This window comes from Gymnoscopelus microlampas (assembly GCF_963454915.1).
Source record: "Gymnoscopelus microlampas genome assembly, chromosome: 19".
NCBI classification, from domain to species: Eukaryota; Metazoa; Chordata; class Actinopteri; order Myctophiformes; family Myctophidae; genus Gymnoscopelus; species Gymnoscopelus microlampas.
Genome location: NC_139956.1, coordinates 39,135,253 through 39,151,804, shown reverse-complemented (window position 1 = coordinate 39,151,804; position 16,552 = coordinate 39,135,253). Strand labels below are relative to the sequence as shown.

Sequence of the window (16,552 nt, the reverse complement as noted above, 5' to 3'; positions counted from 1 at the left end):
ATAACATAGATGCATATAGAAATTCAGTGCAAGATGAAATCATGTGTTATTTTACCTCTGCATCAGCCCAAGCCACCTTAGCCTCTTCAAATCCGTAACAGTGTCATTCCATTGAATCCAGTCATTTTGACATACACACTCCTTGACAACTGCATGCTCTCCTGAAAATTCAACAGACATTGAAGTCAACCGTTTGAAAGCAACAACAACAACAACAACAACAACAACAACAACAACAACAACAACAACAACAACAACAACAACAACACCTAAACTAACAAAATCAGGAAATCCTAAAACAACAAAATAATCTGCAAGGTAGTAATGAGCCAGTTTCAACAGTTACTGTAAACAGAAACACAGCTGTTATCAATTTATATATACATCTGTTATCACGTATATATGGGAAAAGGCAATGCCCATGTGCAAGCTCAGATTGATTGGTCATCCTACTAAGGAGAAAAAAAGGATGAGGATGGACAGACCGAAGGATAGACAGACGGATGGATGGGCAGATTTGTTCATTTTATAGTAGAATGTAAAACAAATTGCTTTAGCTATAGAACTCAGTAATACCCTCGCAGGCACACACACACACACACACACACACACACACACACACACACACACACACACACACACACACACACACACACACACACACACACACACACACACACACACACACACACACACACACACACCTGCAGTAGGAGCAGCAGCAGCAGTGGTCCAGACCATCACAGCGCAGAGAAGTAGAGGCACACTCAGCATCCTCATGGTCATGATGATGATGATAACGATGGAGATGAAGATGATTTCCTTCTAGAAAGAAACAGACATGTTAGAGATACCTCTGAAAGTCAGAGAAGTAACAACAAGGACAGAGGAGACGAGGAGTCATGTCAAACCTTCAGTAGAATGATGTGTTGTGGTTCGTCCTGTGTTGAAGTGCTGAATATTAGAAACAGCAGCTCTTATATACTTTATGTGGGTGTGTTGTCCACACTGAGAAGAATAGCAAAGCAAAAGGAAGCAGTGCACCACCTTGTGGTACCAACTGGCATTGCATAATAGGCCTACTGACTGTTACAAGCTGCCTATATGCCGGCTTCAAATCAAGCTCCACTCCACTCATCTGCACTATGGATATTTCATCAGAAAAACCACCATATTAACATCGACCTCCTGCATCTGAATTTCTATTTTAATGCATAACAATGTCCAAATTGTCCAAATACTTTTACGCTAACCCTTTCCTTTCTGTATTTTTGTAGATTATAATATTATTTGGACATATTTTGACATCTGTTGTGTGTGTTTAATAAATAGGCTTGCAAGATACATTTAACCACTGTTCCTAATAGGATAAGTAAATACAGTGGGCATATTTCATGTATGTGCAAATGTACATTCCTTAAAGAACATTTTGAATGAAAAAAATAAAAACATGCTTTTAAAAAAAAAGTAGGTGCAGCTATTAGACTTTAATGGAAAACTTTAATGAAAAAGTCTCCCCTTCAAAGAGAGTGGCATAGTCATTATGTGGTCGATTCCACTGCAAGTACGGGTCACATATTAAACAAAACCAATGTGTAAAAACAGCAGAAATACATATTTATACTTTCTATAAAGTTATCAGTTCTCTTTCCCACAGACATTGGCTGTCAGTGACCCTCTCCCTGTGGAGGTGGAGCTGTGGTAGGACTACGCCCACCTCCAACAACCAATCAACACCCTTCACTGAATTGATGTTGGTCTCTTCAGTGGGGTGTTATGACCTGGCTCATAGGCCATAACAAAAAGGAGGAAGACACGGCTTTTAAAAGCAATATATTTATTTACAATATAAACAATAACTTAAATTCAACATATAACCAAGAATATGAGATGTGTTAATCAGTGTCAGTAGTGTCAGCAAATGTATGGATGTAGTGTAAATGTAGTGTGGGGTGTTGAATGGTGCAAACTCAAACAAAGACTACACTAAACGCAGTGTTGCTGCCATCAGGGAAAGAGAGACAGACTGAGTGTGGCCACACCCAGCCTTTTATAGGGCATACTGGGGAACACTGGCCAGGTGCTCCCAATGCACTTGATTGGCACCCCAATTCCCCAACCTACTGGCCCTGTGCAAGACACTAAAGACAAGAGTACACAAGACACAACACAGGACCTGGTAAGCCAGGCTACAGGGCCGTGAGAGGGGAAATACACAATGACCAGGATGCAATGGATCATGACAATACAATGACATTGACCTGCCCTCAGTCATTTGTAGGATCTGGACAGTGGTGACACCCACTGTCTTTAGTAGAAGGCCTCACGATGTACATAAGTACATTCCAGCCAGAGTAGAACATTGTGACAGGTACAATTAATGACTGACTCAGACTCACTTATAAACATCGGGAGTTCATCCAGATCCCCGTACCATTCCTCTGTTTACGTTACACACACACACACACACACACACACACACACACACACACACACACACACACACACACACACACACAGATGTACTGTAGCACACACACCTAGCTCTGTGCACATCCAACAAACACACGAAGGCAACGTATGCAAGTGCATAGACACACATGTGAAGTCTAGATATAAATCCTGTGAGGACAAAGAAACCTGGGTCTTGCTCTGGCTCTTGCTCTTGGTACGCGGCCCCTTCCAACGGCTACACCATGCAGCAAGGCTGACTCCTGTACTCTGTGCTCTGTTTTATACAATAAACCAACTTAAGGAACTTGTACTTGTCTGGACCTTCCAACTATGTTTCACACTTGTACAATATACTACATAATGGCGTTGTCGGCATCCGTGCTTGGTTTGGTCTTTTTCAGACAACAGTGTCCAAGGCCACTGGTTGTCATATTCTGTAAACTGCAACCTCTAGTGGCTTATTGCTTTATTTTAGCTATATTTTGAAATAGGGTATAAATGGTTAAAGAATGTTCATTTGAAAAGGGTTGCTGATTGTATTTATTCCAGCAGCAGGACAATGATTTGAAACATGTACACGCATGCACGCACACATGCACGAAAGCAGGAACGCACGAGCACACACGAGCACACACACACTCACACAATAGCCTATATGAGTTACTCTTAATACCACACTAGCAACACACCTGTACCAAAGGTTTTATTCAGATGATGTGCAAGAGACTTCTGATTGCCTTTTATAAATTGTATTAATAGTTCTAAATGTTTTTTTTTAACCCTCAATACATTTGGATGAAAATAAATACTACAGGATTGAGTGGGAAGGGTTAATAATTATATTCATATTTCAAATTCTCCCAGTGGATATATATACGTAGGCAAACAATATCAATCCTTTTTAATTGTATCACTGGCAAAACATGTCATATTGCCATGCTGTATCTCTGGGAAATACATTGATGTTCGCAGTTCTTGTCTTTTTCCACTTGAGGTCAGCAGATACACACAGAATTACACTGCCTCCTGTAGTTGTTTTCTTCATTCACTTGAGTTAGCAGATACAGAATGAGTTACTCTGCTGTTTCCTCATCTATTCAGCAACAGTGGTCCTGCTAAACACACTCATGGTAACATCAAAAACATCATAAAGACTTGTTTGTAGGCTAAATGACAGTGGTGGAAAGTAACTAAGTACATTTACTCAAGTACTGTACTTAAAGGACAATTTTGAGGTATGTTTTACTCAACTGGAGTATTTCCAGTTTTCAAAACTTTTACTTACTCCATCACAACTCTGATGTTGTACTTTTACTCCACTACAAGTATTTGAAAAGTTAAGGTACTAGTTGCTTTTTAGATTTAGATTATTATTACAAAACATACATTAACCACTGTAAAAAAAAAAAAAAAAGTATATTTTGATGCCAATACTTCTATACTTTTACTCAACTAAATTTAGAATACCGGACTTGTACTTGTAACAGAGTATCTCTACATGGTACATGATATTGATACTTTTACTTAAGTAAAACATGTGAGTACTTCTTCCACCACTGCTAAATGGAAGGCCTTTTTATTTTTGAATAACCAAAGTATAAAATAGTGTTAAAGTGGTTGAACAGATTGTTATAATGCTATATTAACACATTTTACTGGGACCCACTGGAACCACCTCAAGGACCCACTTTGACCACATTCATTAACATTAGATCCATGATATGAAAAAGTTTGAGAACCACTGATATAGCAACATTTTTCAGAAAACTGTAAAGGATTTAGAAGACATTTTAGAATGGGCCTCAGGTCTTAATGGGTTAAAGAGCAGCATACTGTATGTTGTTGTAGGAGGACATGACAGTGGAGCAGCATAAAAGCAGAGGTTCTCTCTGAATAACTCACACTGAATTATTTCAATCATTTGTTTTATTATTTTTTTATGCAAGGAAAGACATTGAAGCAAGTTATGTGCTGCTTAAAGCAAACCATCCATTCCATTCATGTTCCTCTCATTATCACCACAACACCTGAGAGTCACTGTCCATCTGCTGTTAATGTCACTTGTCTCTTCATTCCTTCAGTAGCGTTACAATGTGTAAAGCCAAAATGCAGTAACTATATTTTTGGACACATTGACAGATTGACTTATTTATTTTTCTCAAAGGTCAAATCAGTCTTCATACTTTTGGGGGATAAACAATTACCTGATGAACGGATATACAATTAGTGCAATATCACTTTATATACAGATAACCCATTTGACTGACCAATTGAAGCACTTTAAAGACTTTTTATTAGTTTGACTATTTTGTGTAGTTACTGCGCTTTGGCTTACTATTTCACTTGGGTTTGGGTTGAAATGAGTTTTCAGCAGAGTCACCAACTCCTCATAAGATTTCGCTCCTTGGCGATTAACAAGTTTCTCATTAACGTGTAGGTCTGTGCGCCCACACAGCTTAGCAAAATGGCCCGTTTCTTCTCAGCATTCGTAACCTCATTTGCAATGAAAAAATGATCGAGGATTTCACAGTATTCCTCCCACGTCTGCACGCCACTGTTAAAGTGTGCTACCGATCCCACTGTTCCAGCCATCTTCACGGACACCACCGCCTGCACCGAGCCGCTCGGATTCCCAACACTGTTTTCGTTCACAACAACACCGTCATCATCCGACGACCCCGACGACATATGTCCGTAACAACGTGCTAAGACTTCTTTTACTCAAAACAACGCAATCTCCTCTCACCCGAACACTTCTTCCGATTTGTCCTCGTCGCCATATGTGGTATATTGCATATAGAAGACGCCACACAATGGATACTGTATCAACCGGTACAGGCTGCTTGTTTATTCTCCAGCAATGGACACATACATGTAGAACGAGCGCCAACATACATCTACTGCCCCAGTGGGCGGGTACTTCCTACTGGCTACCTTAACTCCTCGTCCTAGTGTACTTGTGCCCCCTCCTGTCCAGGCCCCGTAATGACAGTCCATAACATGCCTAGTAAACCCACCATATAACACACGGCATAGATATTAGGAGTCACACACACACAAACACACACAAAGATTTTGTGTGGTTAAAGTGTGCGTGCGTGCGTGCGTAGGTGTAGTAGTAGAGTAGGTGTCACTGAAACGGACAGTGGCGCCGATTTGTGTCCGCGCTCCTGGGTGCGCAACGCACGCACACGCGGGTGCTCTTCATTTCCCCTGTGTGCTTTAGCCCCGAGAGGGACGACACTTTCTTTGGTCGAGGTTGCGATGTTGAGGATTGTAGACATTCTTGCGGAAGCACTCTGCAGACTTCCTGTCACACTCGCAGATAAACCACTGACATTCGTTGTTTTGAGGACCATCTGAGGATGGGAAGTAAAATCCTCTGTTAATGTGGTCAATATACAGTATATATATATTATACGTGTGTATATATATATATATATATATATATATATATACCACTTATAGCACCTTTAACCAAAACAATATCACTTACAGCACCTTAAAGAATCTGAACAGCAGTTGCTCAGACAGACGGGTAAACTACATTTCACATTATATATATATATATATATATATATATATATATATATATATATATATATATATATATATATATATATATATATATATATATATATATATATATATATATATATATATATATATATATATATATATATAGCCAGCATTTTCAGTGTTTATTTTAATGGTCAATCAATCAATGGTGTAGAGAAATGGGAGAAAGAAATGCAAAAGATTTTAAAGAAAAACATTTTGTTACAATATTTGTATATTAAAATTATCATATTATCAATACAATCTTAGCGTTTGCCAATTATTTTGGGGCTCGCGTGCAATATCCTCATGGCCCACCAGTGGGCCCCGGGGCCACAGGTTGAGAGTAGCTGAACAATACTTCTTTTACTATGTGGGACTCCAATCTGAATCAACAAACTGAACTAAACGTTTTATAAAGATGCGTTTTTTGGTCATTTTTTTTTTTTTACAGCAAGAATGTGTCAAATAAACAGGGATCAGCTCAAATGTACTTGCTTTGACAGGTTGGCTTCCTTCCACGACAGCTCCATTGGTAGGGCCTCAAGTAAGGCTTGTATGTAGGGGAAACGAAGAACCAGAAGTTCCTGCACTTAGGATGCTTCTGAGCAACACCGTAACAATTGTCATGTACCTGACAGCACCTACATTTCAACGAAAGAGACAAATTTGTAACAACAACAGTCATGCACTAGTCTCGCATGGCCAGACTCTCCACAGGGTAGGCAGAGCTGTGGAAGAGTCTGTGCTATAGGAGACTAGTCATGCACCTGACAGCACATGAATGTCTAAGAAAGAGACAAAATTGAGACTTCTGAATCTGAATCAGCTCACTGGCCAAGAATGTTCACACAGATGAATTGTCTGATGCACCTGGTGCAGTGGTGTGAAGCAGGGCTCGGCAAGTACTAAACTTTTTCTAAGCCATTAGATGGTGGGCCACAAGAACACAATCGATGGCTAATGTAGTACCTGGAACTTGTAAAAAAAAAAAAAAAACCTCCTCTTATGTTGTAAATTGTTATGAAAGTTAATAAATAAAGATGTGTGTGGTGTAACAATTGATAGAAATGCGTGTGGAATCAAATATTACAGGTGCATACAGAAATGCTTGTGTAATATGTTTATGCAGGCCTCATCCTTGTGGCACTTACAGAATATTTAGTTTGTCAAAAAGTTTCAAAAGAAAATGTTATCTGGAGACAAGGAGTCATACTCCTTTTTGAACAAGAGCTCTTTCATGGTTTAATGTCTCTTAGAACGGAGAGAAACGATGCATAATTTAAGGCATGTGAAACAAAGCTTTGGTTTGTTTGTTTAAACGTAAGAGATGTTTTTAATCCAAAAGTCTCAAAGAGGAAAGTCATAGATTGGTGAAGCAATAGGAAGCCGCCGCAGGAATCTGCCGGCTAGTTTGGATCCGCCCTTCAAGACCATCAATTGGGCTCGTTCTTTCAGTCTAGAGAACCACTGATGTAGCTGTTCATCACTTTGTGGTGGTGAAAGGGCACTGACCTGTCCAGTCCGTCCACGGGTCTCCCGGAGTCTCCCACGCCGCAGTAGCAGCCATAGTCAGCATAGTCCCTGAGGGGCGAGCTGTTCGGAATCGCACACTTAATGACGCTTTGAAAATCGAGCAGGTTCTTCGGATCACGTGCCTGGGCTGGAACAGCACAAAACACACACACACACACGTTTACCATTTATAACACTAAACCTGAAACTGAAAATAGCCGATCTACAAGCTCACGCGCAACTAAGTATAACACAGGCATAACTCCAAACTCCAACCCCTTAACCTAACCTCTAAGTACTTGATCCTAATCCTAACCTGAATATTTTCCTAATTGTAAGCCTCCAAACTCTAAATGTATAAAAAGAGATAACCATAAAACAGCAAATGTGTCCTCATAATGTCTATTTCTCAAATTCTACTACTAATGCTACTACTTCTGGGGGCATGTGGACTTATAAATAGTAATACAAGTAAACACACACAATTAAATATTCCCACATAAATGCATATACAATACACTCAAACAGATATTGAATGTATGTATGCATTTCGTATAATGTCTATAGTTCATATGACCACCCTATAGTCAAACAAGTCATGATCAGCAAGTACTGCACTTAAGCACGTTGTTATGGTACTTATGGTACTTCACTTCATTATTTCCAGTGGTGGACAGTACTATATTTACTTGAGTATTGTACTTAAAGTTATGGATGTGATATGTTGTTTTTTCTTTTTCTTTGTTAAAAAGGTTAAATTACTATATTCTGATAGTAATCATTGCTACAGAGCGTTTGTTCGGTCACAGCGGTCTCTCCAGCTCTTTAGTAAACTTTAGAATATACAGTAGTACATTTTCAGGTAGGTGCCAAAATTTAAACCAACCAGGAGAGAGTACTGAAAGAGCACTTTTCTGTTTAATATAGAGCTGGAGAGACCTGGGAGACTCCTTTTACTGAACAAACACTCTATAGCAATGAGTACGATCAGAATATAGAGCTATTTAACACTTATTTTAGCCAAAGTAAATCACTTACCCTACCTTTAAGTCAAATGTTTGAGTATCTGTACTACAATGCATTGATACTAACATTTGCTTTTACTTTTGAATACTTAAGTCTTTTCAAAAGCATGTACTTTTGAATACGTAAGTATTTTTTTGCAAATTTTACTTGGATTTGATTCAATACTTTATACTTCTACTCCACTACATCTCAGAGGTGAATATTGTACTTTATACAAGTTACTTTTCAGATTTAGATTATTAATACTAAACATACATTAACCAAAACCAATTAAGCCCTATTTTATACTTCGGCTGTTCAAAAATAGCCAATCTATAAGCTCACAATGCCTTGCATTGATTTTGACAAATTGTGAAAACTTTTTTTTATGACCACCATGATTGTAGCATGATCAACAACATTTGTAAAGTGCTACTCACCAATAGGGAGGGCTAAAGCCACAAGAAACAGGCTCTGGAGGGTCTTCATGTTGTGAGTGTGCAGACGGTATCTAATGAGACAAGACATCAGTTGAATGAGTTTGGGAATGAATTGCAACAACTATGCAGTAAGCGAAGAACTATGCAGTATGTTTTTTTAAAGAGAACATGTTGTTATAATATCAGTGGTTCTCAAACTTTTTCATGTCAAGGACAACCCAAAATGATATGTATTTGGACGTGGACCCCCATCTCAAAATATGTTGTTCCATTGACCCCCAGAAGCAAAGATTTGAGTTAAAAATGTTCCCCCCAAAAATAGCAGATCGCTATTTCTGAATAGCCAAAGACATCTAAAGTGACACAGATGCGTTCCCGGATTGGATGGATTAATAGACTATAGTCAGGCTGAGCCCAGAACTATACTGCCCTGCCAAGGTAAAGAGCAGTAACTACGTTTTTGGACACGCCGACTTATTTGTGTATCCCAAAGGTCAAATTAGCCTTTGTGATTTTGGGGGATAAACAATTACCTCAAGAACAGATGCAAAATTAGTGTAATATCACTTATATGCCGATATCTCATTTGGCTGACCAGTTGAATCACTTTTAAACCCATTTTTCAGTGATTTTTTTTTTGTAGTTACTGCTCTTTACCTTGGCAGGGCAGTATTAGCCGAGCCCCTAAAAAGGTGAAAAGTGAATGAGCCCTAGTACTGCCAAGGGGTAGTTCACCCCAAAAGAAAGTTGGAGGCCATGGGAGAACTATATAAAAATGCATAACTCCAAAACAATATTTTAAATATAGTATTGCTCTAGTTAAGATTGGCCAACTATTTACTAATACATAATTAGAAATATTGGAAAATTGGATCAGGAATGCGACAAAAACAAAAGCTCCATGAATTCTAGGCTTCATGGGGTGAGCAATTGATGGAAGAAAACAATTTAGGTTAAGCTACCTCTTTAAAGCTGCAATATGCAGGATTTGCAACACACTTTGTGAGCTTGTAGATCAGCTATTTTCAAAAGATTGTATACTGTACATAATGATACCTTGTGAAATGGACATTCTGCATAATGAGTAGCCTACTTTTACTTTGGTACTATTTTAACTTTTACTCAAGTAAACTTCGAATACCAGACTTTTACTTGTAACAAAGTATTTCTACTTTGCAGAATTGATAAAATGAAAAAAATCCACCACTGATTATATCAACAGTCTATCAACAATGAATATATTAATGAATATGTACAGTCTATCAACAATGAATATATTAATGAATACAGCCTATCACACACACACACACACACACACACACACACACACACACACAACACACACACACACACACACACACACACACACACACACACACACACACACACACACACCTGCAGTAGGAGGAGCAGCAGCAGCAGTGGTCCAACCTTCAGTAGAGTGTCGTGGTTCTTCCTGTGTTGAAGTGTTGAATATTAGAAACAGCAGCTCTTATATACTTTATGTGGGGGTGAAAATGGACACACTTTCACGTGAAATACACGTGAATACAGAGGGAAGGCATGAGCAGGAAATGTAATTCTAACCATGCATTTTTGCACAAAAAAGGTGTTCCCATGAAAACCCTACTCTGCCAGTAGTTCCTTGTTAACTTGGTAATAATGGATATGGGGTTGGCTGGAGTTCTGTTTTTAAGTTGGTGAATAAAGAGTGTGGATATAAACATAAACCCTAGTTTCATGACTGGATCTGATTACCTCTGCAGTACATTTCTAGTAGATTGTGCTTTACATTTTCATTATAATTTGAACCAATTCAGATCGGCTGACACTCATACAATGTTTTATGTGATGGCTATATAGTCTGGAATTTATTTTAAGGACACTTTCAACACTAACACCCAGCCGGGAATCAAACCGGGATCGTTCCGGGTTCTCAAACTGTTCTATTCAATGGCCACACCTTCAACCTATCATTAGACAAAGAGAAATAATTGTGAAATAAAAACATTTTAAATGATATACACAAATTTTGAAAAGAGCCAATCTACGTGTCCCATCCTCTCCTTTCCTTTCCTCTCCTCTCCTCTCCTCTCCTCTCCTCTCCTCTCCTCTCCCCTCCCCTCCCCTCCTGAGTAAGAGTACAGATACAGGTTAAATTTACTCTGAGTGGAGATTTCAGATGTGCGCGTCAACGTTCGGCCGAGTGCGTGTGGGCGCACAGTGTTCCTTCTTTGACGAGCACAGCTGTGGCCAATTGCATTTTAAGGGAAGAACAACAACCAGCGGTAACAAAAACGCCGAAAGAGTGATCAAAAAGGTCAACCAAAGAATACGCTTTTTGTATAGGATTGGACGTCTAGTCAGTAAGAATAATCTGAAGATTCTTGCACGGGCCCTCATACAAGGTTATTACGATTATGCATGCTCCTCATGGTATCACAACACCTCCAAGGCCTTAAAACAAGGCTCCAAACATCCCAAAACAACAAGTAAGGCTACTTCTTGGCCTCAATCACAAAACCCATCTAACCCCTGCTCATTTTGCTAGGATTGGATGGCTTAGGGTTGAGGACAGAGTACAGCAACTTGCTATGGGCCTGGTCTTCAAGATACACCACAACATTGGGATCCCCCTGTATTTGTCAAAATACTTCCAAAACGTTAATGAAGTCCACGAACATAAACACCAGAGGCAGCTCCACGAATCATGTTCAACCCAGATTTGGCACAACAAAGGGAATGAACTCGTTCTCATCCTATTCATCAAAAATGTGGAATGCCCTACCAAAAGGAGTAAAGGAGTGTAAAACCCTACTCACTTTCAAAACTGCCCTAAAGATACACCTTCAGGAGGCTGCAATTCGAAAATGGCCCCTGTCTAAGTCTTAACCTCCCCCCTCCCCTTTTTTTCTCTCTTGTACATATTTTTCACTCTTCATACCAGTAACCTGTAAGCTGATTGTATGACATTCTGTATAGTAGTGTGTATATCTGTCTTTTATGTCATCATGATTTGTGTGCATGGGGATCTCATCTTAAACAAGCTCAGTGCTTAATGAGTCTCCCAGTTTAGTAGACCTTGTATTGTGAATTTGTACTTCCATGTACTGTTGTTCTCATGTCTTACTAAATAAAGTACATCAATCAATCAGCAAACTTAAAAGGGGGGGGGGGGGGTTGAAAGCATCCGATGTAGGAGGAAGATGATAGTATGGGGGGATGCTGATATGGGAGGATGCTGTACTGTACCAAGGATGGAATCTACAAGAGTTTGCAATATCCATAGTGCAGATTAGTGGAGTGGAGCCTGGTTTGAAGCCGGGGTCAAAGGATGATGGGTCTGTTAGCTCACCTCTGTATGCTCTTTATACGTAGTGTAGATCTGGAATAACAAATACGTTATCATGAGCCATTTTTGTATGACAGTGTAGAGTAGTGTGGCCCGTTTGGTGATCACCAAACGGGCAGGTTGATGTGGCTTCACTGCCACATCAACCTGTCCTGGCTTTACTCCCTATTTCTTAAGAGGCTGTTAAAGGTAGAGTAAGTGATCTTTTTTGGTTAAAACAAAACGTTTTTTTTTTTTGTTAAAAAGTTAAAGCACTATATTCTGCTAGTACTTATTGCTCTGTTTGTTCAGCAACAGAATGTTTGTTCAGTAACAGGAGTCTCCTTGTCTCTCCAGCTCTTTAATAAACAGAAAATACATTTTCAGGTAGGTGATACAATTTCAGCCAATCTGGAGAGAGGCATAATTTATCAGCTTCATTTTTATAGTGTTACATTCCCAACTTTGACTGTTTATTTGTTTGTGTCATCACTTAGAATTTCACTTGTTTAATCTGTATCCTGTCTGATTTATCAGAATCCTGATTGGATGAAATTGGTATCCTGACCTGGAAATGCACTTTCTGTTTATTAAAGAGCTGGAGAGACATGTAGACTCCTGTTACTGAACAAACACTTATAGCAATGATTACTATCAGAATATAGAGCTATATTTATTTTAACCAAGGAAAATCACTTACCATACCTTTAATAAACATTACATTATAACAATAAATAATAAATAAACAATAAAAAAATATATATATTTAAATAATACATGCTTCTGAATAATGGACTGATACAGCAAGGCTACCAAGTGTTTGCACAACCCGGCGCCAGCCACACATGCAGACATAATAACAAAAAATAGATACAAACTTCTTCCTCCACCTGTTCGGCTGTCAAAATCACAAATATGAATTCTACAAAAACAAAAACGGACATATACACACTTTCATCAAGATGCAGAGAGAATGCAGGTGAGCAGGAAATATGAAAGTCCGGTACGGTAAATACTGTGTAATTGGCATGTAATTACCGTATTGCAAAAGGAAGGGTTACCCAATGTTCTTCCTTGTGTATTGTGTTGCTAACCAAGAGCTTATACTGTATGCAAAACCTGTACTTATTATTTTCCCATGAAAACCCCACTCTGCCGTTAGTTCCTTGTCACCTCTGCATAAGGAGTTGGATGGAGTTCTGTAGTGCAGTAGTTTTCAAACTATGGACCATGACCCGCAAGTGGGTCACAGAAAGGGGTCAGCTGGGTGGTGGGTCCCTCACATATATATACGAACAGAACGATATCGATACATATATATTGTTTTATCAACTTCGGACGATGCACTCTGTGCGCAACCTTACTCGTTGAAAGAAAGCTGTCTCAATGGATCTCGCTCAACTATGCAGCCTAGACCAACCGGCAAGTTGCCTGCTCCTCCCACACTAAAAAACAGTCAAGAAAGAGAAGACATTCTAAATTCTACACGCTAAGTTAACTTGTTGCAATAACGGCTAATGCCACAGAGAGACCAGAAATAGAAGATCCTCCACCATCCAGTAGATCTGGCATTTGGAACCACTTTGGTTTTGCAGTTAATTATGACCGGGATGGCAATTAAAAATATAAAAAGTATGTATAGTATACTATGGTATATCGTGTTTCACGACGATAAATTACTCCAGTGGAAATACTACTATGTCAACTCATTTACGCAGACATCACCCCGATGTGACAATAGGGAGAATTAGACAAAAACAAGGGCAACAACCACAGACGCTACAAGTACAAACATTGCCCGGAGCTTTTAGACAAGCATTCCCAAGTGATTCAATGAGGGCAAAAGAAATTACCCGGGCGGTTGGTACATTTATCGCTGCGGACATGAGACCCTACTATGCAGTGCAAAGCGTAGGATTTAGGAACATGCTGCATGTAATTTAGCCCTGTTACACGATTACTTCACAGACCCACTTGAGTGAGAAGGAAATTCCTGCTTTGTACAAGACAAAAGCCCAAATACAGACATAATTGTCCGAAGCACCCGCTGTTGCTCTGACCACAGAAGTCTGGACGTCAAGAGCTACACAGAGCTACTTGGCTGTAACGGCACATTACATTACTGCTGAATGGGAGATGAAAGGCTTCAGACACGCCTCCTTGACAGTCACATCATTGAGGATTTGGCCAAAGGAATGACAGATGCTGTGGAAGAGTGGAAGTTGCAGCGACCTAATATAATAACTATACCTGTGACTGCTGACATTGCCAGCAATATTAGTTAATGATGTTGGAGCTGCTGGGCAAGGGCCTCAAATAGGCTGCTTTGCCCATATCATTAACCTGGGTGCTCAGAAAGGAATGGCAGTGCAGCAGGTTTCTCATCTTCTAGCAAAGATGAGAAAAATGGTCACCTTCTTTCACAGAAGCACAATAGCAGCCCATGTGTTGAAGACAAAACAGGAGGCGCTGAAGCTTGATGATCACAAACTTATCCAAGATGTATCAACGAGGTGGAAGTCCTCTCATGATATGATGGAAAGATACATTGAGCAGCAGGCTGCAGTGTATTCTGCAATGACAGACAAGGCTATGAAGAAAAATCGTGAAACCCTTGTGACATTATCTGACAATGACCTAAGGCTGACTGAACAACTCATCACAGTTATGAAACCCCTGAAAACTATGACTTCCCTTATGTGCACTGGGTCATCTCCATCCATATCCATGATCTTACCATTAAAAATGATGATCCTGAAAACTATGGAACGGTCTGATGATGACACCCCAGCAGTGAGGGATGTCAAATCAGCCATCAGGAAGGATCTGGAGCAGAGATACACAGACCCGGCCCTTCAGGATTACCTACACAACAGCACCGCTTTGGATCCACAACTCAAGTCTCTGCTACACTTGGATGCTGCCACTCGCCAGAGAGTCTATGGTGCACAGAGATTGTGGTGAGCACTGAACAAGTATGGTATTCTTTTATTAACCCTTGCATTGTGTTAGAAACCTGCATCCACTTTTGGTGTTAGGTCAAATTTGACCCTTGAATTAACTCAGCCCAAAATACTAAAAAAATATTTATTTTCATTTATTTTTTACTCCCATCTCATAGCTGACTTGTTATGCATTCATATCCATGTCAACACTTTTTTAAATATTATGTTGGGTTAGGGTGAGGGTTTCATCTTTCAATATTCATTCATTCATTTTCAATTATAAAAATGTTAAAATTCACTGATTACATTTCCTATAATGAGGACAATGGATAATGATGTTATCTAGCTATAATAGACTAACATTAGAACACACTTCAAAAAATGTTTAAAAAAAAATACTTGTTTTAGTTTTTTACTTTAACAAATGTTAATATTATTAAAAATAGTGACACTTGGTGTGTTAGGGTCAAACTTTTTCATGAACTCAAACTTTATTTTACTCCTGTTAGCAAATGCTAGGACAAGTTTCTCTTACTCTCAAACATGTAAACATTGAATATTTACAAATTGGGGGAATTGAGCAACACTTTTCACAGGTGTAATTTGTTTTTAGACCATCAGAAATAACTAAAATTGTGGTAATTAATTTTGTTGCGTTAAAATAGCTGTTTCTGAGGATATCATGAAGCCTTGTTCCAATAAAGAAATGTAAAGGGTACTTTTTAACTATTTAAACTTGAAAGCGGATAAAAAATGACCCTAACACAATGGAAGGGTTAATTCAGGTTATTTTATTTTACAGAGGTGAACGTGTACAGGGCAGCGGACTGCATTCCCATGGATGATGATCCACTGAAATGGTGGAAAGGCCATGACAGCTTGTACCCTCACATTGCCATGTTGGCACAGCGTTACTTGGCTGTGCAGGGAACCTCTGTCCTTTGTGAGAGGGTGTTTTCCACAGCAGGTGACATTGTCACAGCAGGCAGATCTGTATTGTCAGCAGAAAATGTTGATATCCTCATCTTTCTGGAAAAAAAAAACTTGAAAATGTTGTAAAACAGATTTTTTTGTTGTTTTGTTTTTTTGTTTTTAAGTACTACGTTATTATTTAAGGAGCTGTTTTAGAGGGGTAAGGTATAGCTCCATCAGAGAGACTGATTTATTTTATATGGACCTGTTTTTGTATAATATGCTGCTAAGAACACAGCCCAGAAGATGGGTGTGGTATAGCTCAATCAGAAAGAGAGATTCATTTTATATGGACTGTAATTACTTAAGCCCCACCCCCTCTGTCTGCCCAT

The 16,552-nt window shown here is 39.2% G+C and overlaps 2 protein-coding genes across 7 annotated transcripts in view; one reads left to right on the top strand and one right to left on the bottom strand.

Annotated features, from left to right (window-relative positions):
- LOC311034701 (ladderlectin-like) overlaps nt 1–16,552 on the bottom strand; it is a 94,830-nt gene that overhangs the window by 10,384 nt on the left and 67,894 nt on the right. For 2 of the 6 annotated variants that reach the window (XM_084042658.1, XM_084042663.1), the window contains exon 4: nt 56–76. The gene's annotated coding sequence lies outside the window, so the exon portion shown is untranslated. Of the gene's footprint in view, nt 1–55; nt 162–704; nt 826–911; nt 956–16,552 lie in introns of those variants that run through there. The other 4 variants (XM_084042659.1, XM_084042662.1, XM_084042660.1 and 1 more) reach the window with 3 other exon arrangements.
- The window catches only part of LOC311034516 (galactose-specific lectin nattectin-like), a gene marked incomplete at its 5' end in the record, with an annotated part of 100,601 nt that overhangs the window by 26,551 nt on the left and 57,498 nt on the right, over nt 1–16,552 (top strand). The gene's annotated exons all lie outside the window — the stretch shown is intronic.